The sequence below is a fragment of the Antedon mediterranea genome, chromosome 8 (genome assembly GCF_964355755.1).
Source record: "Antedon mediterranea chromosome 8, ecAntMedi1.1, whole genome shotgun sequence".
NCBI lineage: Eukaryota > Metazoa > Echinodermata > Crinoidea > Comatulida > Antedonidae > Antedon > Antedon mediterranea.
The window spans coordinates 8661524-8688648 of record NC_092677.1 but is presented as its reverse complement, the minus strand read 5'-3'; the positions used below and the strand labels follow the sequence as shown (position 1 = coordinate 8688648).

At 33.1% G+C, this 27125-nt stretch overlaps 1 protein-coding gene across 2 annotated transcripts in view; it reads right to left on the bottom strand.

The window, feature by feature from the left end:
- LOC140056224 (endothelin receptor type B-like) overlaps positions 1 to 22279 on the bottom strand; it is a 28342-nt gene extending 6063 nt beyond the window's left edge. The window contains exons 1-2 of one of the 2 annotated variants that reach the window (XM_072101518.1): positions 22244 to 22279; positions 10079 to 10139 (exon numbers count right to left, since the gene is read on the bottom strand). The gene's annotated coding sequence lies outside the window, so the exon portion shown is untranslated. The remainder of the gene's footprint in view (positions 1 to 10078; positions 10140 to 22243) is intronic. The other variant, XM_072101519.1, reaches the window with a different exon arrangement.
- Positions 22280 to 27125: the final 4846 nt, after the last annotated feature.

The following is a 27125-nucleotide window of genomic DNA, read 5'->3' as shown; positions in this document are numbered from 1 at the left end:
TTCTACCTACGAAGCAAAACAATTGATGGCACGTTTTTTAAAGCTAATCCATAGAAATAGTGAACATTTGAACATTTTGAGGCTGTTCAAAGGCCAAATGAAGAAACTCTAACACAAGCAGTGGTTGGTTTTGTTCGGTATAAATTTAAACATTTTAAGATTCGTGTTCTCGATGGTATTACGTCGATTTAGAATGGTTCCTAGAAGTTCCTGGGCCGGCTTCATTCTGTGATCGTCTCGATGGGATTGTGGATCGTGCAGCAGTGGTCAGAGAAAAACATCACTTGTCAATATCTAAATTAGATTTTACAAAATGTGCATTTAGCTCGTTCTCGCCCTACATACAGCAATGAAATGTTGAATTGCAATTATCAAAATCATCGATTGTACAGCTAAGTTAACTTATCAAAGTGGAAAGTTACGCGTTAGAATGGTGATTATTCTCAAGCTAATTGTATAACGCCGTCATTTAATGCGCAGACCACTTTTGCTAAGGGGCTGTAAGTGACCTCAAATATTACTGATATATAGGACACACTCGTGCTATGTTATATTTTCTGCAAAATAATGATTAATAATGCGTTATGTCGTGTTTTCGTATAATTACATAAGTGAGCATTCAAAATTGAAGCACATGTCACGAATCTTCTAAAATTATTTATTTTTTAAATTGATGCGCGTGCATATGCTGATAAAGGTAAATCTGGTTATTTCATGAAGTGGTACGGTGCAAAATCGCTACCGTGCTGATACATCTGTGATGTTGATTGGTACACTTGTTTAAGATCATATGGTCTAATTTTCTGTAATTTATATAATAATTTGTTCAATGTTGGCCCGTGCATCCTTTCACTAAACAATACTAAAAACATTCCCACTTCTTTCTCAGAATCACTTACATTATTTTTTTATATTGTGTATAATTTATTGTACGTATCAGCAACGCAGAGAGACTAACTGAGAAAAACAGTTAATTTAAGATCAACTTTCAGTATGCTATGGAACGGAGAATGGTTGGCGTAATAATAGATACCATGCACAAAAAAAAAGGGATAAAGATCAAACCACGTACCAAGACTTCATGACAATTAATGCACAAGCAGGACTATATGGTTTGGCAACCAACGATGGGGAAAATGACAAGAGGCAAACTCAACATAAGATGGAAAGATGACCTAAGGAAATATAAAAAAAAAATGGTTGAGAATAACAAAAGAGACAAGCAAATATAGAGCGTTTGAGGAGAGACATGTCCACTGTGTAGCTAGGCTAGGCTAGGCTAGGCTAGGCTAGGCTAGGCTAGGCTAGGCTAGGCTAGGCTAGACTAGGCTAGGCTAGGCTAGGCTAGGCTAGGCTAGGCTGACAAATCATGAACAAGAAGATATTGTGACTGAGTGAGACACCTTTTCGGAGCATTGTGATTCTATTTTGAACTTGTATCGAACTTGTATAAGGAATTAAAAATAACATCGATTTATGCAAATGTAATAAGTGTATGACTTTCGCATTGATTTTATAATCTCACATGCATTTCTATTAAGTCGTTAAAATTTCATATTCTATCATCATCATATTCTATCTATAGTAGAATCCCATTTCGTACATTTGAAATGTATTAACATTAAGAACATTTAAAGATTTTTTTGGAAAAAAACTGACAATTTTTAATAATCAATAAAACTAATAATAAACAAAAAAGTTCCTCAAAAAACTGTCATACACATAGGCTAAACAGAGCTTCTAATTCACAAAAATATAGAGAATGACAAATTTACAGCCGATTCTCGAACGATATCATGTCTAGGGCCTGTAAAGTGGCAATATGACAATAAATACATGATATAAGTTATATTGTCCCCTGGAAAAATAATGTTTTGTTGTTGAATACCGTATGACATAAATAAGTTTGATATTGAAAATGTGTGTAGTCGGTTACTTTCTTGTAGTTGCTTTAATTGTAAAACGTCATTTTTTGGGAAGTTTATTTCTGTGCTCTGTTTTGGGTTGACCAACTAGCATAGTTTTGTTTTCTTTGTATTGTATATGGCAGAAACTTGAATAAAAAATATAAGACACAAAAAAAAAAAAACAACTGTAAAAAAAGTTAACTTTTCTGTCAGACAATGGATTTTTGGTTAAATTTAACTGTTTCTTTTCTCATTATAAGTAAAATTATTTTGTTTGTTTTTTTTTATCTACTGGAGTGAATAACTTATTGCAAAATGGCCTATTCACATTCTTATTTCAAGAATCTTAATGTTTCAAGGTTCTGAGGGACAATACATCTTTAAAGAATCATAAACAATCCTAGGCAACAAAATTGATAAAGGAAGCCCTGGCTTTGCTACAAATAATGAAGACCTAATCTATCTGAAATTTAAATAAAAGAAGTTCATTAAATGCAAAAAAATCAATAAACTCCATCTACCCATGGAGAATTCTCCATGATCTACCTTTTAGTCTAAAATGTCTCCGATGGTCAACTGATGCGTTCTACTGCTAATCAAATTGCTATCATTTTGTATTTTGTATAATAAAAAGAAACACTGTTCTAGTTCAATATAAAGTTCAAATTCTTAAATAATATTACCGTTCGGCTTAAAGTTTGATTCGTCCATCATTATACTATATATCCTATATATAGCTATGAAATAATTTGACACGAAGAGAGAAAGTTATTTGCCAACGATTTTCAATCTAAAATCAAATTGAACGCAATTTCAGTTTCAACTTAGACCTACAAACGGTATAGAAAGATAGTATGTATTTTTACTTGTCTCGTAAATTTATATTTAGCAAAAACGTAGAAATTAAATACACATAGACACAAAACAGGACAAAATAAAAATGAAAGAAGCAATATTTATTTATACTTAAAAATCAAAACTCTTCAACTTTTGATAGTACAGACCTACTTTTTTTTAACAAAAACTTAACTATGCAATTGTTTACTCGCCGGCGGGTTAACGATTATCAACTCTACGGAATGTATTGCATCCGAAACAGTATAAAATTAATAGCTTATGTTCAAATTTTAAATACACTATGGATACAATAATAGAAGCAAAATTAAGATGGACAGGTCATTAGGAACAAGGACAAAAAACGACACGAATGACATTAATGGCAAAAACCAGAAGATCAAAACGAGATGAAGAGTTGAGCTCAAAGCATACAGGAACAACCGGGGAAAACTGACTACAGAGTAGGCAGAGCCACGAAAGGGATCCTTTCCGATGCCAATTACAATATCTCTTTATTTATTCATATCATTTTATTCTGTTTAGATTATCTTTTCACTAAGAAGCCTTTGTTTATTTTGTAACATTGTGGGCGGTCTGTGCTCTGTCGGTAAAAGAGATGGAACGTTTGATGTCAGACTGATGCATATCCTTCTTCTACTTATTTTATCCATGATCATATTTACTGTTATCCTAATAAATTATTTTGATTGAATCAACCTGTCTTAAAGCCTTACTTAAATCATCAATAAACTGTTCATTGAAAATAATTCTTTGCTTCAGGTATTGCCACGACACCTACGCTATGCTACCTTTACGATACAGTGTGTCAAATTCAATATTCATTTGATACTAAGTGTTTCAAATAACAATTTTATTATATTTGAGTCAAAATGCAGAATTTATAAATTGCGTAATAAACTGTGCTATAATTTTAGCCTTTTTCAAAATAATCGTCATTGCGATAATGGTGTGGTTAATGTTTGTAATGATTATGGTTAGTTTAACTTTGTTTCGTTTCTAAATGGATCGATTGGAAGATGGATGTCGGTTATGAACATTTTAATGACAGTAGAACGTGGACACAAATAGAGGCCTATCAAGGCGTAATTATATACATATTAACTGTCAATGGAAATGGATATAAATGGCTGTCGATTACCAGAGAAGTAAATCGGTTATATGCATTAACCGAATGCTGGTAAATAAACTAACTGCGTTGGTTAAGTAATTGTATTGTATACTTTGAATGACAATGAACTGGCATAGAATAATGAGTGTTTCAAAACATCACAGACGAAATGTCTTCGCAATGACATGGATTGGAAAATAATACATACTTCTAAAGATACTAATTGACCATTATTGCAATGGAAATAGATAATAGATGTCGATTTACGAAATAGAATGAACTAGGCTATAATAGGTAGGAGAGATAAAATTATAAACGAATTATCTTCACAATGACATAATTATATTTGACAAAGATAAAAGGCTTCTTTATTTGAACAATAATTGACAAAATGCAATAGAAATGGATAATATAACAGTCGATTTAAGCTGTGTCCCCACTATCAAACTGATTTGACCCATACATGGACATGATGATGTTATATCACTGCCACACTTTTTGTGTCAAACTAGTTTGATAGTGTAAACAGAGCTTTACATAATAGAATGGGCTGGTATATGATATTTGAAAAGTACTAAAGAAATGCATTCGTATATATAGAAAAAAATCATTTCATTTTATCAATCAAGAATAAAACTATACGATATGAGATTGATTACCAACTTTAGAGAATATAGTAGGAATGTAATTATATTGTTTGCTAAATATAAACACACTGCATAATTATTGTTAAGACAAAATCTTTAGGTGAACTTAGGCCTAAATACACATGTGTTGGTATTATAAGGAGTATTATAATTGTATTCTACATGCAAACCGTTGCTTTACTGCTAAATTAAACGATGTCCAAATCAATTTATTTCGATTTTAGTGTACGATAATAAACTTTACATTATGAACATACTTGTCTTCATACGTTTTCTTTAAAAAATTTATCAACCAGAATAATCCATTTCATAAATCAAGATAATCTCCAGATCAGATGCGAAATGCACTTGTAGTGATAAATTGCGTATATCTCACTGATCTATTCCCCAAACAATCAAATGATAATTAACGAGAAAATCGTTTACTCAGAAGCATATGTATCATAATACGAATTGAAAAAGGGCGATCACGGAGCATCATTAATTTAAGTACGAAGTCACAATATTGATATGTTTAAATGAACAGCCCAACAAGTGATCTGTTACCATTGATCATAGTATTGATATGATGGCTTTGGTGTCAAGATAAACACACAGACTACGAATTAAAAGAAGAGAGAACCAAACAACTCCAATAGAACTATTCACCCCAGTAAATCCCATGGGAAGGGATAGGTCTGGAAGGTATGTACCCCTCCTCGGTATATTCATATCTAAATTGGAACTAAGGCATACTAGAATACCAGAAATGAAAACATTGTCTGGTCCCTAAATAGTAAATCCTCTCCGTGGGGGAAAGCGGTTGGGATGGAGATAAAATTGAACTGTCGCTGCCACTGGTTCAACGATTACGATGGTAAAAGTTCGTCATACTTATGGAAATAATTTGATCAGTTTAAGAAGATAACATTTCATTTATCCGGTAATATCATCAACCAGGAACATAGTCACACATATTGCTTAGGCAATTACTGAACCTGCTCTCGTCCAAGATGTTATTTTGCCTAGACTTTTAAAAGCAAACACAGAACTTACACATGCGCACTAATGCAAAGAATGTATCCCCAAAAAGTAGAATATCGCACAAGAATCAAAATCTCAACGCAAGTAATTTGACCAATCACAACGATAGTTTATTCGAAGTGGTGCTTGTCATTGGTTAAAATCGCTTGCGTTGCGTCTACGTCCAAGACTTTAGTGGGAACCAAACTTAAGCAAGCAAAGAGAGTTAAGTGCGTGTGAACGCATCTCAGATTCCACTAGGCCTAGTGACCCAATGTAGCACCACCGCAGGCGATGTTGAGTAAAAGTAATACCACAAAATGTAAATCCTTCTAATAGCTCTAATTAGTTACGCTTTTGGCGAATGGCATTCTGACCTCAGATAAATTGACTAACATTTCGGTATTTTTAATACCATATTGAATATATATCATGATTTAAATAATATTTAACCTTTTGGTTCTATATGAATTATCTATAATAATTGTTTTCACGATGACAACACTGGCAAGGTGACGGATGGGTCATCTACGATCTTTTCACACGCGAAAACTTCATTGACTGCGAAACATTTTTATGCTTTATAGGTCGTGGCCTAATTAGGTTTTTATTTTGTTTTGCTTTTTCGCTGAACGGTTTTGGAGCCAGTGTTATGTACTGTAATAATGTTGTTTGTAGGCTACATCATGTTTCAAATAAAAGAACAAGTAATTAATTGCGTATCCTGTTCAAAAGTTAAGGTAGATGGATGTATATTAATAAAATAGTGGATTAATTACGTTTCCAGTTACCACGACCGAAGGAGGCTTTGGCGCCAGTGTGTACTTTAATAATGTTGTCTGCAGGTAGGTTACACCATATAGCTGAATGTTTTAAAAATGAGAGTCATTAATGTTATACGCTGTTCAAAAGTTAAGGTTTGGAATGGTTATAAACAAATTCGATCGAAGAGACTCTGGAACCAGTTGTACTTTAATAGATTCACATAAAGATCTATATCATTTACGCATTGATTTATTTATTGGTATGTGCTAGTGCGTGTAAATATGCAATTAATGTTGTTTTTCCCAGATAGGCCTATTTACACTACTATACGCATATCATGGTAATGCGATAAACAAAATATATTAGGCTCATTCTGTTCCTCAATTTGTTAAATAAAATAAATAGTGGATATGTCTATACGTCTCCTATCATTATACAAATAAACATGCACAACTAAAACCCGTGTTACCAAACTGGTATTTCTATGTTCTAGAAAATAGAAATAGCTGAAAGCGCTCTTACTTAAATAGTAGCCCTGGGTTTAACATTTATATTGTTTCGTCTTCTTCAGGATTTGTCAGTCCACAGTAGGACATATCCCTCCTCCAAAGCTATCTATGTTATCTCTCTCTTTTGCTATACTCAAGTTTTTATATTTTTTCTTGTCATCTCTCCATCTTATTTTGATGTTTCTTCTTTTCATTATTACTTTACTTGGTGGCTAAACCATAGCCCTGCTTGTCCTTTAAAATTAGTTGTTTAAACGCTGCTCAAATTTACAAATTGTCATTTTTTTCCTTATATAGGGCTTCAGTACCGCAATCTGCATCAACGCTCTCAAAGAACGAGTTGAGTAACTGTGTTGCACAATTTACCTAAATATAAATAATAAACATTATAATTTTAACGCTGAAGCTACCCTTTAACCACCAATGTCCACATTTGCTAAAACTGTAACAGCCTCCTAAATAACTATATGTACAGCTGAAGCTTTACTAAGTATAGGCCTAATACGAAAAGAAAAGGGTTTACCATGGGAAATTCTTATTAAAATCGTTTTCATTATATCATAACAAACCTGGTTTAGGCTAAATATTAGATTATAATTATTCTTAACAATTGCAACACTATGTTACACTTTTTTCCCGAAAGAAGATAAAGAATTATGCTCAATGTAAGTTGTTGATCTTCAAGAAAGAAAAACATACAATTGATCGTTTCTAAAAATATCGAGCGTGGATTTTCGTATGTAGTTATCTCATCATATTCCAGCTGGTAACAGGCCTATATTTCCAATCCGCCTTTGAAAGAATGGATTTAGATTTTTATATGGATACATCGACAGGTGTCAAGCGTCATTCGTCAGAATGTTTATAAGCGTTGTTATGGTTATCATGGATCGGAACGCAGTTATGACATAGATCGAGGCTCTGATAACTAATAATAAGGTTTATGTTATTAAGTTTGTAATTCAGTATAACGATCCCATTAGCTCTGCGATAATGTATATGAAATCTAAAAAAATAATTATGCTAACAGGTAATGGTTATTTTGCTTAATACGAAAAACAATCGATGATGACATTAAAGTAGGCCTAATACGTACGGTATCAACGCGATGGTAGCAATGTCATTGTTGTGTCTATTTATCTGTATAATATAAAATAATAAGATATAGAAATACTAAAAACAATACACACAATAACAACTCACTATACTCTAGTAGCTAGATCAACTTTCGTATGCACTTTGAGGTCCAGAGAATTTGACTTCAGAAATTGGTTTAGGGTGGTCAAACAATCATATTTGGCTTGGTTACAGATTTGTCGAGATTTAAGGACATAATTTTGTTTGATCTTATAACCTTTGACCCTGACCTTTTGACCTTTCGCCACATTTTCAAAATGTGTAACCAAGCCAAAAATGATTGTTTGACCACCCTCAACCAATTTCTGAAGTCAAATTCTCTGGACCTCAAAGTGCATACGAAAGTTGATCTAGCTACTAGAGTACTAGTATTCAAAAACAATGCACTAAATGCGAAATTCTCAATCTAAATTCGTTTCTTTTCAATCATGGCATTCGTATTTTGTTTTCAACATAACCCTTTCTTCATATAGTATAAATGACTCCAAAGTCGAAGTGCTAGGAAATACAATGCTGTGGGAAATTATAGTGAGTGGTCTCAATAGAGATTTAATGAGTATCATTAATGTAAACACCAAGTGATGATGACAATAACATGAAAACTTTAAAGTTTTAATTTCCAATACCGATATTAAACAATAACCAGTACGAATACCTGCAATACTGTAGTTCAATAATATTGCATTACTTTTTATCGTTTATTCTAAATGCAACGATGTTTGGGTTTTGAAGCAATATATCAAATAAAAACGAATCGTTTTTCTTTGCCGTGGTTATTGATGATTACGCTGGCTACCTGAACAAATTAAGCATTCGCTATGTCTAGCTCGACAGTAATTGGCGAGTGAGGTTCAGTCATTTCGCCCCATATATTGAGTCTTTTATCTTCTTAATTACAGTGCACTTAAAAACGGCGAGAAAATTACAAAATAGAACATACTAGAACATGAGAAATTATTGATTTACATGCGTATTGAAAGTTCGGCGTGTTTTAAGTTTCTTAAAGAGAGAGGAAATGAGACCATTTATTAAAAACTGAACTAGAGAGGACATTGAACACGATCAAACTCAATACATTCGATTTGTATTTTAGTTTGAGGTTCATTTTCATAAAACTTAATTAGAACAGGAAGTGTTTCAATACTCTAAACATTCAAAATATTAGATCTGTAATACAGTATATTTAATATTTCATCATTTAGTGTAGTTAATGCTAAACGGTGTTTGTTATTATATGCAGAAAACAAACAATCAAAAATGGAAAGGAAAAGAGAAGAGAAGATTTGTTTTTATTTTTATACTTTATTTAATTTGTTAAAACCATTTAGATATTTTGTTTTTGCTATGGACTGTGTAAATTTTAAATCATATGTGTTTTTTCAATTTAATGTTTTACTTTTGTCCTAAGGGAATGTGAATTTCAATAATAAAAGTAACATATTATCGGCAACATGAACTAAATTTGTAAAAATTATTAAAATTTCAAATGTTTCCATCAGTTATGTTTTTTAATTAACAGGACAGAGGATTCCGAGTTCTGATGACCGATAAACTACTAGTACTGACCATGGTCAACGACGATAATGTGAAAAAAATTAATAATAAAAGCTTGTTTTTGTTTCATTTTTTTTTCTATACAACAGTTCCCATTGACAATTTATCACTGAGCAATTCATACAGTATTTAACATACTTACTTTTCTATTAATATTAAATCATTTAAAAATGTCTCCAAATATGAAGACTTGAAAATGTAAAAAAAAAACACGGTACAAAAAAATTATTAGAAACTCCTCCACCTCCACTCACACCTTGTTCCGTTTTGCGGAACGAAAAACGATGATCTTACATTGTTTAACAAACGACGCCGTCTTCCGTTCCGAGAAACAGAACAAGTGCGAATGTAGCTTAAAGCATTAAGCATTTTGTTATAAACCGTTTTCTATTGCATAACAAATATTATTATTATTCCCATTCAATCAATAAACAATGTATCAAAATAACAATTCTATCGTATCATATCATCATTACTTGATATGAGTATAATGAGATAACGAGAAGTATAGCCATGTAATAATCTTTACCGCTACCACATACTCTGCAACAATACAGAGACAAGACAGTAATACATTAGGATGCTACTTACGCGTATATTATTTGATAGGTAAACGTCTTATTTGATCGCAAACACTCTAGTTGTCAGGCAACTGTAGATGAAATAATATTGTCATTAATAATTGATGCAATAGATAACAGGCTGGGCTAATAAATTAATTAAGGGCAGCGTATTAATGATAATGTTACAGGACATGAAGATTGAAACTGTATAAAATAACATAAACACGAAAAACATTCTAGATCATTACCGTCTGAAAGAGTTTTTCAATGGTATTAATAATATAAGTAAACAGTAGAAACCCAGCTTTGGGATATCTTTATTCAGAGGATACTTTTCTGCTGAACGAACGAAGGGAAATATATCTTTTAACACTACCCCATCGGGGTACATTTTCACAAAGTGTAACTTGTATAATTATATCAAAGGCATCCTATTTACTGGGGCTTTACTGTATTTCAACGACGTCATTACCTACAGTATAAATAAGAACAATACATATCAATTGTATGATACAGACCAGTACATTACTTGCATTAAAATTAGACCTTCATCAAAAGTGTTGGTTGCTTCTTCTATTTCATTAATTGTACATTTATATGTTATATTTGTTAAAGTTATGTGTATTTTAAGGAGGGATGTGGATAGAGGTGCCTGTCACCTGTTATATGTATTTTAAGGGGGATGTGGATAGAGGTGCTTGTCACCTGTTATGTGTATTTTAAGGAGGGATGTGGATAGAGGTGCCTGTCACCTGTTATGTGTATTTTAAGGAGGGATGTGGATAGAGGTGCCTGTCACCTGTTATGTGTATTTTAAGGAGGGATGTGGATAGAGGTGCTTGTCACCTGTTATGTGTATTTTAAGGAGGGATGTGGATAGAGGTGCTTGTCACCTGCTGTTATGTGTATTTTAAGGAGGGATGTGGATAGAGGTGCTTTTCACCTGTTATGTGTATTTTAAGGAGGGATGTGGATAGAGGTGCTTGTCACCTGTTATGTGTATTTTAAGGAGGGATGTGGATAGAGGTGCTTGTCACCTGCTGTTATGTGTATTTTAAGGAGGGATGTGGATAGAGGTGCCTGTCACCTGTTATGTGTATTTTAAGGAGGGATGTGGATAGAGGTGCTTTTCACCTGTTATGTGTATTTTAAGGAGGGATGTGGATAGAGGTGCTTGTCACCTGTTATGTGTATTTTAAGGAGGGATGTGGATAGAGGTGCTTGTCACCTGTTATGTGTATTTTAAGGAGGGATGTGGATAGAGGTGCCTGTCACCTGTTATGTGTATTTTAAGGAGGGATGTGGATAGAGGTGCTTTTCACCTGTTATGTATATGTTAAGGGGGGATGTGGTTAGAGGTGCTTTTCACCTGTTATGTGTATTTTAAGGAGGGATGTGGATAGAGGTGCTTGTCACCTGTTATGTATATGTTAAGGGGGGATGTGGATAGAGGTGCTTTTCACCTGTTATGTGTATTTTAAGGAGGGATGTGGATAGAGGTGCTTGTCACCTGTTATGTGTATTTTAAGGAGGGATGTGGATAGAGGTGCCTGTCACCTGTTATGTATAATTATGTTAAGGGGGGATGTGGATATAGGTGCTTTTCACCTGTTATGTGTATTTTAAGGAGGGATGTGGATAGAGGTGCTTGTCACCTGTTATGTTTTTTTTAAGGAGGGATGTGGATAGAGGTGCTTGTCACCTGTTATGTGTATTTTAAGGAGGGATGTGGATAGAGGTGCTTGTCACCTGTTATGTGTATTTTAAGGAGGGATGTGGATAGAGGTGCTTGTCACCTGTTATGTGTATTTTAAGGAGGGATGTGGATAGAGGTGCTTGTCACCTGTTATGTGTATTTTAAGGAGGGATGTGGTTAGAGGTGCTTGTCACCTGTTATGTGTATTTTAAGGAGGGATGTGGATAGAGGTGCTTGTCACCTGTTATGTGTATTTTAAGGAGGGATGTGGATAGAGGTGCTTGTCACCTGTTATGTGTATTTTAAGGAGGGATGTGGATAGAGGTGCTTGTCACCTGTTCATCCCTTTCTTTTCGCTACCTTTGTGTTATGTGCAGTGATAAAGTTTAATATATAAAAAAAATTAATTCGAAAATACATACGTGTCGGTAATATAAGTTCTACTCTCATGGGGATCAGAGACACGATCAGTAGATATTTATTTATAGAATTCTAACACATTGACTAACAAACAAACATGTAAAAATAAATACAAAATGTCAAAACAAAGGAATCATCGTATAGGCGATAATAAAAGTAAAAATAATAATATCAAATGGCAAATAAGTGTAATGTATAACCAAAAAACATAAAGACAATATTATTTTTAACCGCTGACATTTATGATTATGTGATAATCTTGTTTTTAATGATTTTTACATTGTTTTGTAAGTATAGAATCTGTCCTTGCGGAAATATTGTTATTCTTAGTAGAACGTTTAAAACACAACATGTTGTAAAATCTTCACGGACCCTTACCCAGGCTGCACAAGCGGTGTTGCCACATCGATCGGTGCAACCTTGAGGCATACCCACATGATGAGCGGATGAGAATGAATATATTAATTTATCACAAATCCCCACCCCTCCTGCAAATCGCTATACAAATAGGCGCTGTCAATTCCTTACATTGATAATAGTGTTATGGTATTTGACGGTATAACATCATTCTAGTAAAGGCGTCATTTAATACAACGATGTCACATGAAACATAAAGTCAGACAGCTGCAAAGTATAAAACATAATTGTGAATTATTGAATGTATATCGTATTCCTCTGTTGTTGGATGTGTTTGGTGTTGAAGAAGAACGGATGACATATTTAGCTATGGTATTTAGCTGAAGAATTACTACCCTGTAGAATGGGGTTTGAGGGGTTCGGAAGAACCACCTTTTCCTGAAGTGCCATCCACATTAGAGACCCTACCAGCAGTAATAGGCCCTAATAAAATTATTTTGGCCAATACTACCTAGCCAGCAGAAAAGTATTTAGGCTGGATCTATATCTCAAAATTATTAGTGAAATATCAAGAAAAGATCAAAATAAAATGCTGTTTTAAAAAGGACGGGGTACGTGGGATGGGTGGATTTATAGACCGGAGCCCTTTAAGTCTATTATTACCGATCCCCTACGCACATATGACGTATACTTAACAACACAACAACAATTATAAACTTAAATCGGGCAATTAGGGTCTTAACTGAGTGGGCAGAAAATTTAGACGTATAAACATTTTCCAAATAAGCACTAAGCTAGAAAAAATAAAAATATGGAAATCATTGTTGAAATTATGCTTGCAAAGCGGCTAGATTATCTGAGTAACCGCCAAGTTTGGAAACTACAAAAACGAAAACTATTTACTTATGCCTTAAGTGCCTGGTTTTATCATTTTGTCGATATCGGACTACTAATGTCTAAGTCACGGTTATACTATTATCGACAAACATTATCGGAATTTTCTGTCGATTAAATATATTTTTTAATGTAAAAAACTGAGACGAGCACATTTTCACGTAATTCATTGGAGCATTGCTTCTTACACACGGCATTAATCAATTTGGGGACGTGATGGTAGTTGACTTCACGCCGATCATTGGCTAGCTGACACGGTATTTGCGAAACATCACCATTGCATTAATTGACGAAATAGTCAGCCAAACAGCTGCAGCATTTGCAGCAAAATGTATGCTTGGTTTAATTAGTGATAAATGTGCTGTTTTTGTAGATACATGTACTTTATACACGTTAGGTGTCGATGTAAAATAATGATCACGAGTTACGTACTTATGTAATAAAACGAAATCACTTTATCCTTCTTACGTTGTGTAGAAAAGATTCTCCAAAATGTTACGTGGTTTGGAAAATTCGTACGCAGACCGGATATCGATAATAAATTCAGTAATAATAAATACCACATGTTTATGAAAGAAGTGCTTACTGAGATCGACCAGCCTGGATTGGTCTGTTTTCATGCGTTTTGCGCACGTCCTAATGGGAACCAAGCGTTAGCTATGTAACGTCCTTACGTCATAGTGATAATCAAGCTTTAACATCTAATGTACAATGGAACCTACTTACGGTGATATTAACTTGTTTCAGTAATCAGAATAACTTAATTCACAATGTGTAAAGCATGAGTTAATGAACTTGAACTACTTAAACATTTAAACTTGACCTGGTAGTAATCGTTTACTGACATAAAACTAAACGAATGAAAGCGGCACGACTTGGAAGTTTAAGCTATTAATAACTAACACAATGAGCTTCACCAAGTAAAAATACCGTAATAAACATTGTGGATCTTATTTCTTCAAAATCTTATAGTTTTGTATTTAGAAATGTCTTGAATGTTTGTAATATACAAAGACGATCCATAACGCATTTACATAAAGAATTTCATGTTTCCAATGCCATATGATATGGAGACGATATTCACAAACATTCCATGCCTCTAGTACAAGTTAATCTGAATTCGACTAACATGTACGGTTGCAAAAAGTACAATTCACAAACAATACATTTTAATATACTCTAAACAAAATGGGTTTTTTTATATTCTATAAGGCAGAATTTTAGTGTTAGGAATTTCAATAATTAATAACTTACAATTATATACATACAGTTGTATAATTTACAATTACATGATAATGGGAGCAAATAATAATAATAAAAAATGATAATCATCTTCTACTTCATTTAAATGGTCTAAACGTGATGTACACTTGAGGCTTAAAATATGTCAGCAGTGTTTTTCTTAACGAGATCAAAAATAAAAATATCAGAATATTGTGTTGCTTGTTCTTTTTGCATGTTGTGTATTTTTTAGAAGTTTATTTATGTTTTTGTTTCATAATTCCATTTCTATAAAGAGGGCTTCGCACCGAAAAAAAACAAGATCTAAGACAAAATAGAGATAATGTAGCCACTGCTGTAAGTAGTTAATTTGTACAATGTGGCTTAAATTGTCAGAAGCGATTTCACTCTACTCGTATACTACGAATACATTACTATCATGTGCAAGAAAAAATTCATTTAATCAAGTAAAGTGTACTCCAGGTGATATTTATGGCATAAAATCGTTGCAGAAAGAAGCGATCAGAAGAAGATAAAAGAAGTATATATGTAATGTAATTACATCATCACCATGTTATGTCATCCACTTCTGAATGTAAAACATTACCTTCTCGCTGAAGCTATTATGCAGTTTCCTATTATGATGGCATCTCTCCACATTTATTGTCTTCGCCTTCTTTCTTTGTTTATATCTCCAACGTTAACATGAGGGTCAGAGGGAAAAAACAGACACTATAATTAAATAATGCCAACAAAGGCTACAAATGCAACATGCCTCCAGGTTTTGGAGAGCCACTTAAGGTCTCTAAACAAGGGTCTTAGGCCTTTGCGTTACGCCACTGCTGCATCGTGCAAACTTGCCCAAAGTCTTTAGTTTTCGTCTGTTCAAATTGTTTATTTGTTTTGTTATAAGTACTAGATGGTACGCTCGCTTCGCTCGCGTACCATCTAGGTCGTGCCCACAGATGGTTCTCGAATACATAATAATTTCAGCGTTAAAAAACTGACAATTTCAAATGTACGTACAATAATACATGTCGTTTACAGAAACGAATAAATAGACACTAATTTATGTACTCAACTAAAATTAGCACCCTGGGAATTACTTCCGAAAGAGAAACTTGTCACAAAATGAGACCAATTGTTGGTTTTCAATTGTTTCTTAGAGCCAATTCATACTTAAGTTGGTTCCTACCCTACCCACCAAAGTTGTTTTGCGTTTAGGGCATATGATGCACCGTAGGCCTATCAGGCTCTACTATGGCTTTACAACGCTACTCATGCCAGTGAGGGAAGGGTGATGATATGGGTGGTTTAACTGCAATAATAAAGATTTGAACATAATATACGGCGACTGAAAACGCTAGCACCAGCTCATTATCCGTTTAAAAAAAATTATATCCAACCTCTGCAGCACATATTGAAAAAAAATGGATCGAATTTCTGTTATGAGTATACAGTACTTTCCTTTACGACGCCTGAGGGAATAGACACTTATGGAACGACACAGAGATTGGAATGTTTCATTCATCGCAAATCAATACATTTGTATACACGTATATTAAATCTATCAAAATAGTATTTTTTTAAGAAAATCGGCCTGTCTTCAACATCATGATACTGTACTCGAGATGTTCAAGCGGTTTTCAGCTATTAAAAACAATTATCGTAGGAGGAGATAGGAAAATGCGAAGCCTCCTCGAATTTTTGTGCCGGGTATTTTTTAAGATTGACATCCATTAGACAGTGTATACCACGATCGGAAAACACCCCTATTTGGGGCAAATCGTTGAACCTAAATTCGTTTTAATCGTCAATAACTAATTATCTAACTTAATTTAATTAGTAAACAGGGTTACATCAGGTGGTTAAAATCAGTACCGAAAGTACGAACCAACTTTATATACCATTGAGTAAAAAGTCTAAAAGTAAGGCGCGATTTACCGAATTTTTTGTTCCAAAATGTTTATCTTACTACCAATGTTAAGCCGAATCATCGTCTACTATAGAACACAGCAACTAAAGTCGCCTCAATCTTCCGTAACTTATATATTCTTGTCAATCTGAATTGTGTTTCTAAACTGTACAGATGGAAACTGACTTTAAACATTTTTATTAACTTTTGCATATTTTTTTAACTCCAGAACATTAATACTTCGAAATCGCTTCCTTGCATGACAGCAAATTCATATTAATATCATAATTATTTGTTAGTCTGAAAAACTGTACCGCAAGCCTAATGTTCCCAATAGATCGTTTAAGTTATATTTAAGTAAATATCATGTTATTTTGAATTTGATCATAAAAACTGTTGGAATAAGTGCTTTTACACGCAACTTTACGAGTTTAACTGAATGACTTTACGACTTTGCTCTATTTTGACCTCTGTTAATATCACCTGATTTTGAAATATCTGTCATTATAACAAATGATATATAACACGACATTTATAATTTCATCACATAAGCTTTTATAGTATTCATTATTTTAAAACAACTACACTGGGTTTTAAAATACAAGTGTTCTCTTTCAAAAGGTCGCCTTTTACGAGAGGTCTCGACGTTAGGGACTGAAGTACATGGTTAAACGTTATATCACAAATGAACCATGATTTTCAAAGCATGTTATTTTAATATAATTAAAAATACAGACCTACTTTTATAGGGGCTATTGAGAATGATTTACGCGTCATGGTTGAATGCATTGAATGTTGTTTCAATTATATTTCACATGATGGTGAATACATATTGATGAAGACATATTTACAATAATCGATCACTCATGGAATGTTAAAGTTTGCTTGCACATTGTCACCAGTCCCAGCATTTATAAGGCCGCTGCGCACTTGCTATTGGTTGTACCCGGGTTAAACTCAAGATCACATTTATTTAGCTTTGTTTTCTGTAGATGTAACCATTACAAAATTATTCCACTGCAGGTATTGCAGTAATTGCATTATACTCTTTAAACCTGTTTATGCAATTACCGTAAATCTTCTAATAGTAACCCACACTCTAATAGTAACCCCTTATAAGTCCGTCTATAATAATAACCCACTACTCTAATAGTAACCCACTACTCTAATAGTAACCCACACTCTAATAGTAACCCACACTCTAATAGTAACCCCCTTATAAGTCCGTCTATAATAATAACCCACTACTCTAATAGTAACCCCCTTCTAATAGTAACCCACTACTCTAATAGTAACCCACACTCTAATAGTAACCCCCTTATAAGTCCGTCTATAATAATAACCCACTACTCTAATAGTAACCCACTACTCTAATAGTAACCCACTACTCTAATAGTAACCCACACTCTAATAGTAACCCCCTTATAAGTCCGTCTATAATAATAACCCACTACTCTAAAGTAACCCACTACTCTAATAGTAACCCACCTTATAAGTCAATCTATAATAATAACCCACTACTCTAATAGTAACCCCCTTCTAATAGTAACCCACCTTATAAGTCAATCTATAATAATAACCCACTACTCTAATACCCACTTCTAATAGTAACCCACCTTATAAGTCAATCTATAATAATAACCCACTACTCTAATACCCACTTCTAATAGTAACCCACCTTATAAGTCAATCTATAATAATAACCCACTACTCTAATAGTAACCCCCTTCTAATAGTAACCCACCTTATAAGTCAATCTATAATAATAACCCACTACTCTAATAGTAACCCCCTTCTAATAGTAACCCACCTTATAAGTCAATCTATAATAATAACCCACTACTCTAATACCCACTTCTAATAGTAACCCACCTTATAAGTCAATCTATAATAATAACCCACTACTCTAATACCCACTTCTAATAGTAACCCACCTTATAAGTCAATCTATAATAGTAACCCACACTCTAATACCCCCTTCTAATAGTAACCCACCTTATAAGTCAATCTATAATAATAACCCACACTCTAATACCCCCTTCTAATAGTAACCCACCTTATAAGTCAATCTATAATAATAACCCACACTCTAATACCCACTTCTAATAGTAACCCACCTTATAAGTCAATCTATAATAGTAACCCACTACTCTAATACCCACTTCTAATAGTAACCCACCTTATAAGTCAATCTATAATAATAACCCACTACTCTAATACCCACTTCTAATAGTAATCCACCTTATAAGTCAATCTATAATAACAACCCACTACTCTAATAGAAACCCCCTTCTAATAGTAATCAACCTTATAGGTCAATCTATAATAATAACCCACTACTCTAATTGTAACCCATGGGGGTTACTATTAGAGTCACAACAACTTATGATGCAGCGGTATTTTGAAAGTAAGGAGATAATGTATGTTGATCTCGGGAGTGGGGGGGGGGGGGGGAGAAGGATTGAGTGTTTTTGAGTTTATAAAATAAAGTTAGAGTTCAACCAAATTTGTTAATTCGTACTGTTTTATTATTTTGCTATGAGTTGCTGACCGGAAAAGTTGGGGTGGGTTTCTATTTTCAGGTGCCTAATTTAAGATTAATAATAGTAACCCACTACGCTATTTCATTATTTCATTATTTATTCGGTCTATTTCAGTATATACATAACAAAAACAAAATGAAATTGGGGAGACCAGTGTGTCAACCTAATCGAACTTAATCACTGTAGCTGAGCCGGTTGATCCAAATAGTAACCCTCCTTCTAATAGTAACCCATCCTAAAAAGCAATCAAAGAATAATAACCCAGGGTTACAATTAGAAGATTTACGGTATTTAGCAACCTTTAAAGGAAATCATAAAGACGGTATAGTGTAGTATCTGCCTCATATACTTTGTAACGAAAATACAACTATGTGGAATTGCTGTAAAATGTAATTTATGCAGTAACTGCAGTAGAGTAATTTTACATTACTTCTTACATTACGATGCCAAAAATAAATCATCAATGTGGTTTTCATAAGCCATTTTATCTATCGAACATAAAATATTTGTTCATATTATAAATAGAAAGACAAATGTCAGATATATATTGGTCGAAGAAGATGACATTTATATTTAAATCCATATTATTCAAAATATGAAATATACAAGTGCTTTAATTTACATATCTTTATGCTATAATTGTCAAATACAGGTCTAAACACAAACTTATTTACATCGTCCGAGTTATTAAAACTCAAGGTAAGACTAACAACTATCAGGAATGTACTAAAAATATTATTTCAAAAGCTTAAAATGTCTTTTCAATTATCATTTATAATCCAGACCTTGATACTAATATCTCAGATTTGTTGACAAGATGAGTATATGCCAAACAAAATGTCCAGATTGATTTGAAGAATACAAGACAAATATCACAGAAGTTAGTATATGACTTTTACAGTTACAATAAAAATGTTTTATTTCTTATTGATATCATGTCCGCCTAAATGGCACCAGATTGGAAGGCAGACCGATTTAGTAAAGTTTCGTATAAAGAGAGCATCTCTCTTTAATACGTCATAACAAGTATTACCAGTTAGTATGATTATACTATGTATTGTCCCCCTGAAAAAATAATTCTTAAAAATTGTTTGTTGATTTTGTAATTTTAACATAATTAGATCGAAAAATAGTCAAATTGGCTGCCAGCCAAAGGTTTTGGTTGAATTTAACAATTTATTTTGTCATTTTGTAAGTAACAAGGCCATATAGATGGCTGCAGTCGCGTGCTCATTAGTGTTTACCGACCGACCAACCTACCAACTGACCGAAATTACTGAACATGTTTAAAAATGTTTAAATGTTTAAAAACATTTATATTTTTTTAATTTACACGTGCGTAGCCTGTCACTTTTGACGTGCTCGTATAACGTAATTTCGAGTTGAAAAGTAAGTCAAGAAAACAGAAATCGGGCAAATAGAGTGCGCAATAACATTTAACGCAAAAATCTGCGCACTCATGGCAATTTTGTAAACGCTTAAAATTGCCTGAAACGTACTTTTATTTCATCGAAAATAAATTTTGAAAATTTTAAGCGCGCGTACGCATGCGTTACATGCGCTACGCACGTAATTGTATTGCCATATGATGATTTATGCCCTGAAATTTAAGAATACCAAATTTTATTTAATTGTGATTCATTGTTTTGAAGATATGATTACAAACGTGATTTCGTTAAATCGTGCGTAGACCGCGTAATTTTTTATTCCGCACCGTGAAAACATAACCACATAGATTCCTGGCCATAAGGAATATACTGTGAAAAATTGACTTAGCTAGATTAAACTGATATCAAGATAAGGTCAGAAAGCGATAAAACGCATAGTGATACCGGACCGACAGACAGACCGACAAACCGACAGACCGACAGACCGACAGACCGACCGACAAACCGACAGACCGACAGACCGACCGACAGACCGACATAGTGAACTAGAGAGTCGCGTCCACGCGACTAAAAACATTATTTTTACGGTTTTTTTTAACGAAAGTTGTCTGCCAGCCAAGGGTTTTTGGTTGAATTTACCAATTTTTTTTTTGGTCATTTTGTAAGTGAAACATTATTTTTACGGGTTTTTTTTAACGAATGCGATTAACTTTACTACAATATAACTGTATTAATCTTTATTGTTCATGTTTTTTTTAAAAAGAAAATACATGTAATATAATAATGTCTTAAACTGTCTAGAGTATTATACCAATTAATGTAATTGAGAGGTATACTGTATATTGGTTCAAATGAAAAAAAGAGTTAATAAACCTCAAGAGATGGGGGAGTGAATCACTTTAAAACGTTATAGATCATATTGAATGATGCATAATTAAATATCCCCTCCAATTAGAAGTCATCTTTTGTGGCCCAGATAAATAAAATATATATAATATATACACAAACACAAATTACCTAAAAAACCAACCCAAATATGGTCTATAGAATTGAAGAATTTACTCATGCGCTGTTACACATGTATCCGAACTTCTTAAAAGAAAAAATTAGATAAAACGATATTTAAAGATATATTCCTAATGCCCAACAAATACATGCAAAATGAAGATGAACAAAAAAAGACTTTGAATATGCAATTTCGCAGTTTTAATAATGTTACGGTACCTTATCACTTTCCTATAAAAACAATTTCATGTTTTTCATTTATTTTTTATAATAAACGGTGAAATTCAACCGTCTATAGATTTTGAGTCATTTGTGTTGCTTTAAATTATATATATATTTTTTTCGAACCAATTTTTGGTCAAAGTGAATAAGTATTATGTGACATTAATATGGCATCTTCAACGAAACATAACAAATTTATATATTTTTGTTCAGGACAATATAATTGTCTTTAATAATCAAACTAAGTATTTTATAAAATACAGCGCGTTTTTAAATGGTATTTAGGCCTATGCTATTACTAAAGGCAAATAGTAGCATCTTACTTAATTTAGTAGTTAAAGATATTCGTGTTGTTTATTGATATTACCCTAAGCATGCGCAACCAAAGTAAGTACTCAGTCTACTGCGTGCTTTTCGACTAGGGAAGTTTGTTTGACTGAGGCTTTGCTTATTTAAACAAATTCCCGTTGTTCGTAATTTACTGCGCGTCGTCGTTACACGCGCCCAAGCACATTGCCATGATGCTACTTACCTCTTTATATTCCCGTCCAATGTAGTTGAATCGTTCAAGGAGCTCTGAACTAAAAACAGTCGCTGTGCCACAGCAGATTAAGTACCAAACACTTCATGAATGTATCAGCATACACGGTGTGTTTTAGCCAATCAGAAACCAGAAATGAATTTGATGTATGTCTCATTGGTCAACTGTATGTAATAATATGTCGTCAGAAAGCGTTTCGACGTATAGAGATTATAACATTACGTTACATGGATTTTAAAACATTTTCCATTTTTTAAATGAAATTAATTTTTTCTAGATATAATTGATACAAGCATATGTTTATGGTTTCTCTGTAGGTTTAATGCAACTTAACACCAATGTAAAACGACGTTGTTAAAAACAGAATTTGGAATAATCCGTAAAATTAATAATTAAGGAAGGTTATGCTATGGATTTTCTTCACAAAAAAAACCTCATTCTATAGATAAGAATTTATTTTCCAGTTCAAAAAGTCGAACAATTACAATAAATATATCTGTTTTTAACAAATATTTAAGGTAATAATAATGTTTTTTAACTCCATTTTAAAATGTCTTTAGATCAGATTTTAAAATACATTGTATTTTTAGCACAAAATTATACTGAAGATTGTGATTAAAGTTAAAATAAAGAAAAGTAAGCCTAAATCTAAAAGTTGTTCAAAAGCCGTTTTTTTTTTAAAGAATATATACAGGAAACATAGAACGTATCTTATTTCTACATCCATGGTTCGTATTAAATATAATGACAAAAAAATAAGTATTTAGAAAATGTGATATTGGACACGAATCTTATGAAAATTTACGGCCAAATCCGACGTCACAAATAAGTGTATGACTTGTTGGTATTTAAATTATTTAATTTATAGTTTTTCCATTGCAAGTCAATGGATAATTATGCAAGGAAAGTAAACATAATATTATAATCGCGGCACATAATCGTCGTCAAGATATCTCAGGAGAGAGAAAAGCCGCTGATAAGTTGGAATTAAGTATTTACCAAGTGGTTATTACCATCGGTTAAGTACAGTGACTTTTGCCAAAGCAACGCAAGGCGTATCATTTGAAGATATTCGAATCTTTTAACCTTTGAAATATTAGATTTTGAAATTACGTTTTATCAAAAGAGAAGAGTGCATAGCGCGCTCTCTCTCTCCCCCTCTCTTTTACACAACTGTCGAGTCAAAAAGTCATTCCACTCACGCTCAGCATAAACTGCGGCTTGGTCTTATCAGTGCGTCCCAATTGGGTGAGTCTTATGCCGATAATTCTTTTCACATGTCGGTGTCGGATTGTTCTTTGAAAGATTACCGTTTATTTCTAAATTATCTCTTTAAAGAAGAGAGAGACTCCATTAATCGCAAGAAGAAGGAAGGAATTGTCACCGAAGATATTTATCGTTACACATTATGTTACTTATGTAGTTACCGTATTTGATCAATCTACACGCACTACTAACCATAATAAACACCGGTATGTCGCCATAGGCCAAGAACTGTATTGTTGTTTTAGCTAGTGGCTAACGTTACCCTGCTCTGCAGTAGAACGTGATAAACGTTAAGAAACGATAAATTGCTTTTCAGAAACATTATACAGTAAATGACATATCGATTTTCTATTTAACTTGTAATACCAATGTGTTATTTAATTTACTGTAAAGAGGGACTCTCTTATGGTAATACAATCACTTTTTTGCCAAACTTTTTATATAATTTTATTACTTATTTTAATAACATTTGTTGCTACATTCTTTCCTCGATCGGTCGAACGCAACTGAAAATTTTACATTTTTGTTATTATCACAAACTATTTTAATAGCTTACTAATTAATGATATAATGTACAACCATCGTCGAGGGAATACGCAACGATTCAAAGCATTTAATAAATTAGGTACCTATTTTATTGACTGTATGTTTAAATAAAATGTGTTAAACTTGGTTCCCACTAGAACGTAACGCAAGGACGTAAGCGCAACGCACGCGACAGAAAAATCTATCGTTTGTGATTGGTCAATTCACATACGTTGCGTTACGTCATTGTGTTGCGTTTCTAGTTGGAACCAAGCATTAGGAACTTTATATCAGACACAGAGCCTGAAGTAAAATATAATACAATGTTAAATGTAAAATGTTAAAATAAATGATTAATATTATTGTTGGTGGCGTGAGGTGTTGGTGACTATTGATTATGTTATAAATGTATTATCTAGACACACTATCTGTTCATTAATAGTAGTATGGATACTATTGATGTATCATTGACACATTATTAGTTAAGACAAGCATAATACATTATTTTTACCGTCTGTTTCAATCGCGTACTCCTCACACCTTAGTGTCGAGTATCAAACAAACACAGACCATTCGTGAGTTTAGGCTATACTCTATACTGTTGCAATCACGGCAGTACCTCCTAAAAACAACTAGGCGTACAGTAGCAAGACAGCAGATTTACCAGTTGGTCAAGGAAGGAACACTTGTTAGACTATGCATGTGACCTTCTTGCAAACTAGTGGTTTTTGAAATCGGTCTTTGTAGTCATGTGGTCCTGCATATACCCAGCAGGACAGCATTCAGTAGCGAATGTATACAGGAACTAGACTTCTTCAAATAGTACCAAACCAAACAAAAGTTTTCTAGTGTGAATTATAGGCTTTATTAAAAGTAATATTAGCAATAACAATAACATCAATATTCATTAACACAAACGAGTAAACAAGTTTTATACTTATAAATTGGCAATAAATCAAAGATTCTTTCATTAATCATTGTTGTGCGTTCATGAATAAATATAAAGTGACACTTTTCAACTCTAGGCCTATTGTTTATCATTTACTTTTTTGTACAGAAAATAGCTCAAGTCTTTAATAGTTTATATTATGATCAGTTGAACTCATTGCGCACCTATTGGGTCTAACAGTCTGCGCATGTATAATTTTCTGCGGAGAAATTACATGTTTTCTACTCGATCGATACGTATAGTCTTGACGACTCTATGGTGTTCCGTCTGTTCCACGGATCCAGACTTCGCCACCCGGATTCGGTCACACGCCCTGAGGAAAATATCGCGGGCGTTGTGCGTGCTTTCACATCGAGCACGTACGAATCCGGTTAGGTTATCCGTTGTCAATCAAGGTCATTCATGCTTATTAAATTAAATAAATCGTACGATTTCAGCAAACAAATGGCTTCTCGGTCCATAGCTCCAAATTCGGGGTCCAAATCAGGTACGGATTAAAATTGTACAAAATTGGTGTGAACGATCCTATACTTTACCACTGAACCTATTTTCTACAATAGTTTTCTGCGGGCACCGGACCAAATTCGAGCGCGGTGTGAAAGCAACTAGATACGCCAACTGGTTTTTGCAATTATAAACAAGATTAATTTCAGATGAAAAATGTATGACTAATTATTCTTTTTAAGCCCTTAGCCTAATATATTCAGAGCTTACATTGTGATTAATTTATCAATAAAACAGTATTATGTATGGATAAAAAAAATACGCTTATCGTATGTACGTACGTATGTAAATAAAGGTGAATAAATCTCACAAAAAAAAAAAAAAAAACGCCCAGAAAACCCACACTTCCGTACTTAAGTTCAAATAAAAGATGTCAGTATAAGATTATTTTTGTTTTTAGAATAATGCAGCAAAATGCTATACATAATTTCGCGAGCATTTGTGCGATAGTTCTATTATAACAAAACACGCGAAAATTAGAAGAAAGCATAAATAATATAATTTAAACTAAAGCATATAACTAAGTTATATTATTCATATTTTTAGAATAGTGAAAATGTAAGTAAAAAGTTAATTGATTTAAACGATACGTTAATGTAACTAATTCACTTGTCAATATATTCCAGAGTATGCACCGTAGTTAAACATCGCGAACATTAAGGGAACATGTAATAGACAAGTTCTATTTCCTCTGAAATATGGTGTAAGAAGCATTTTTGGGTAGAAGCTGGGATCCACTTGATTTAGGATATTTCGACCTCGCTGATTACGAATATGGCGGATCCCAAGCGAAATTCGGCCATCTAAGCCCTTAATTTGCATAATTAAAAATGGCGGCCATTTTTTATAATTACCCTATATCTCGAGAACCACTAGTCACAGATAATTAATTTTGGTGTCAAAATGTTTTAAATATATGTTTTTATATTCACTTTAATGACACATTTTCCCAAAAAATGGATGCAAGTCTTATTTCTGACATTTTGACATTTGACCTTGATTTATCGTATCTCAGTAACCAATAATCGGAGAGACACAAAATAGGACTCAAATTGTTCAGAAACTATACATTCATATTTATTATAATGAAATGTTTTTACAAAAAATAGCCAATTCTACAACTATTGACCTTTGAACTATTAGTCAAATATAATAATATAATAATAATATAACTTTGAAAATTGTGGTCTTATGAATTTTTTTTTCGTTTTAAATTGTTTAAAACATGTGTGTTTCTATCCAGTCTAATGGCACATTTTGCACAAGAATAGCCGATAGTATGGTTATTGACCTTTAAACTACAGCATAGGCCTAGTGTATACTAAATATAATTGCATAACTATGAAATTATTTATACACAATAATAATTAGTAAAATTATAAAATTCACTGCCATCAAATATGATGTATTATGATTTATTTATATAGATTAAAAAAAAATTTGAACACGCAAGTTACATTTCTTGAAATTTGAAATTACCTGCCATCAATATGATGGAGTATGATTATAGATTTTTTTAAATGTGAACATGTCAGCTACATTTGGAAATTACCTGCCATCAATATGATGGATTATGATTATAGATTTAAAAAAGAATTTGAACACGTAAGCTACATTTGAAAATTACCT